We start from the raw sequence: 2,958 nt of genomic DNA, 5'->3' as shown, positions 1-2,958 counted from the left end.
AAGAAGGAAGTCACTGAAAAGGTTAGCCAGCTGTAGGACTCGAACCCACATCTTCTGGATTACCGATGTGAGTTCCAGTCCTCCAGCTGGCTAACATTTTCAGTGTCTTCCATTCAACTGCAACATTCCACCCAACTACATCGAACAGCATACCATGGAAGCTCTCTGGGCAGTTGACATAAGTAGAAGGGTGCTGACTAGCTGGTGCATGACTGCGAAGAGAACGATTCTCGAGACAGGGAAGAGACACACACATATTCACAGCGAGAGGGATAAGCGAGATTGAGGAAGTGTGTGTGTTTCTTCCTTGTCTCGGGTATCGTCCTCTTCGCACTCTGGGCAATTGTTCCGCGTTTCTTTTAATGGATACCACTCCGTAAATGCTTGTTCCACGCTGCAACGCTAGAAAGTTAGGTGCAATGCAGATTAGAAACGACGAGACTAGATTACACTGGTGTTAAATTTCAGAACGACAGAAGGTCAACGTCCTCGAACCATTTGAGCTACTAACATGCATTTATTCTTTGTAGTGCACTTTTGATATTTACCTAGATGAGTCGGAACATTATTCGGGTATGGTGCCACGTGGTACTTGTCGAATAGAGTATTTCTTGTTGGTTGCAACAGGAGCTCCAAAGTCAACATCCGTTTTATAGGGGTATAGAAGCTCCACCGAAACTAAGAAACATTTTAGATAGCGGTGTGCGAATATTGAAATTCTCGAATACGAATCGAATACAAATACATATTTGCAAAATTGTCCTTTGAAAAACGAATCGAATATGGAGTATCACGTCACAGGATAAAGGGTTATAAGAGTAACAGTTGAGCCCCGAAAACAAGCATGGTCACAGTTGTGTGCTGCTGACCCTTAGAAAAATGCCCGAGGTGCTGATAAGGAATACGTACTAGTATTAATGGATTTGCTAAGCATGGGGCATACATGCCTATATGCACATGTACAGTAAAATTATATTTACAATGAAACAATGTGCTCTTTTCATGAGGCAAGCTGAAAACCGTAAAAAACAACTTGCACTTCAAACATCTTTCATGTACAATGAACAGCTGTGTTGCCACTGTAATTATGGCCGGTTTCACGTCAGTCATTCGCCATTACTTGCGCCTCAGAGCACACCACCGCCGCCATCCACTAATAGCAAAAGTTTGTCGCCGGAAGCAATGTAACGCATACAACTGTTTCATGGAAGTGAAACCTAAGGTTCCCCCGTTTTCTGCAAGATCAGTGGTGCCCACGACGCCTCCGTGGTCGCTTCCAGTACCATCGATAGCATTGTCAATTCCTGGTCTTAATGTCAAACGAAACCAAGTGCCTACATCAGTTCTGAAACAGCTTGCAGCGGATATGATGCACAATCGCTATTCTGACAACACTGCAGTTTTCACTGACGGATCCTCCAGTCATGAATGTTCATCGTCTGCATTTGTTATTCCAACTGACGGTGTGTCACATGGATACCGTCTCTCACACCGCACATCATCAACGTCGGCTGAGTTATATGCTATCCTGTTGTTTCTACGTAAGACGCCCTGTGACGATCCGCAGGCCTGGGTCATCTACTCAGATTCAAAGGCTGCTCTTCAATGTATAGCCAACATGGGAATACGTGGATCGCTCGCCCCAGTTGTCACTGATATCCTCCATCAGGTTCAGCTTCTAAGCGATCACAGTCATCATATATCCCTGCAGTGGGTCCCGTGTCACTGTGGTTTGAGCGGAAACGAAGAAGCCGACAGAGCGGCAACGGCTGCCCAACAGTCTCGGACTGTTGTACCAACGGTGTTATCAAGAGGAGACAGGAGATCACTTCTGAATGAGCTCATTCAGCCACTAGCTCGCCAGCAGTGGAGTCGGGACATCACTGACAGGTCTCTCATGTATTCGGTGGATCCCACTATGTCCTTCTCAGTTCCTGACCGTTTACCACGCTATTTTACGTCCCTCCTGCACAGGCTTCGTCTCAACGTTGCCTTCACTCCCCAATTCAAGTGCCGAATCGGATACTGTGACAGCTGCCTATGCTCCACATGTGGCGTTAAAGCGAACATTGAGCACGTCCTAATAGAATGTAAGCTCTACGAAACGGAGAGGCGGCAACTCTGTGCTCAGCTGAGTGGTGCTAGCCGACAGACGTTCAACCTGGCTGCAATTCTTGGCCCATGTCAGAGCCATGTCCAACACCGTCGAGGACTTCTGATGTTCTTGGAGTTCCTCTTGGCTACCGGCTTGCTCCAGACGCTGTAGGGTCCACCCCTGCATCTCAAGGACCATTGGCGCTTCTTTCATGTGCTTCTTCCTTTTGTGCGACGTATAGCGCTGCGCAACCAGACGACGGGTGTTCGAGTTGTACTTGCACATAACTTCATTTTCATATTTCACATCTCATGCTTCCCGTGTAATGGGGTAGGGTACTGCTCTCAAGCGGTGAATCACCCCAGGCCATAGTCATGATTTAGTTGTTGTTGTTGTTTCACGTCAGTTCAAGCAGGGAGGTCCCATCGACCTCCTGGATTTTTTTTTTAATATTTAGAAGCTCATCGTATATGATGATCAATAGCGGTAAAACGAATAATTTCTACCGAATAGTTTTCGTGCAAAAAAATCGAGAAAATCCGCCCCTGAATTCGAGTGTTTCAGTTTTGCCGTGTTTACACGCGTATGTCTCCTGAGTTTTCAAGGATATTGTAGTGAATTTTTTATGCTTTAGTATGCCTACAGGCCAGCAGTCCGAGCGCAAATTTTGGCGCGCAGGTGCAACGCTCTGTGCTAAAAAAATGGCGAACATGCTCTCTCGCGCAGTTTTGTTCCAATTTCGACGTGTGATTTCTCTGGCTGTAGATGGCCCTTATTAACATACTTGGTATCAGTTCAGTCAGCTCTTAATGCTCTTTCTTTTGATATATCTATCGTGCGTATTCCTCGTACAGGTATCTGCT

The sequence above is a fragment of the Ornithodoros turicata genome, chromosome 4 (assembly GCF_037126465.1).
Source record: "Ornithodoros turicata isolate Travis chromosome 4, ASM3712646v1, whole genome shotgun sequence".
Taxonomy (NCBI): domain Eukaryota; kingdom Metazoa; phylum Arthropoda; class Arachnida; order Ixodida; family Argasidae; genus Ornithodoros; species Ornithodoros turicata.
Note: the sequence above shows the minus strand (reverse complement) of the source record.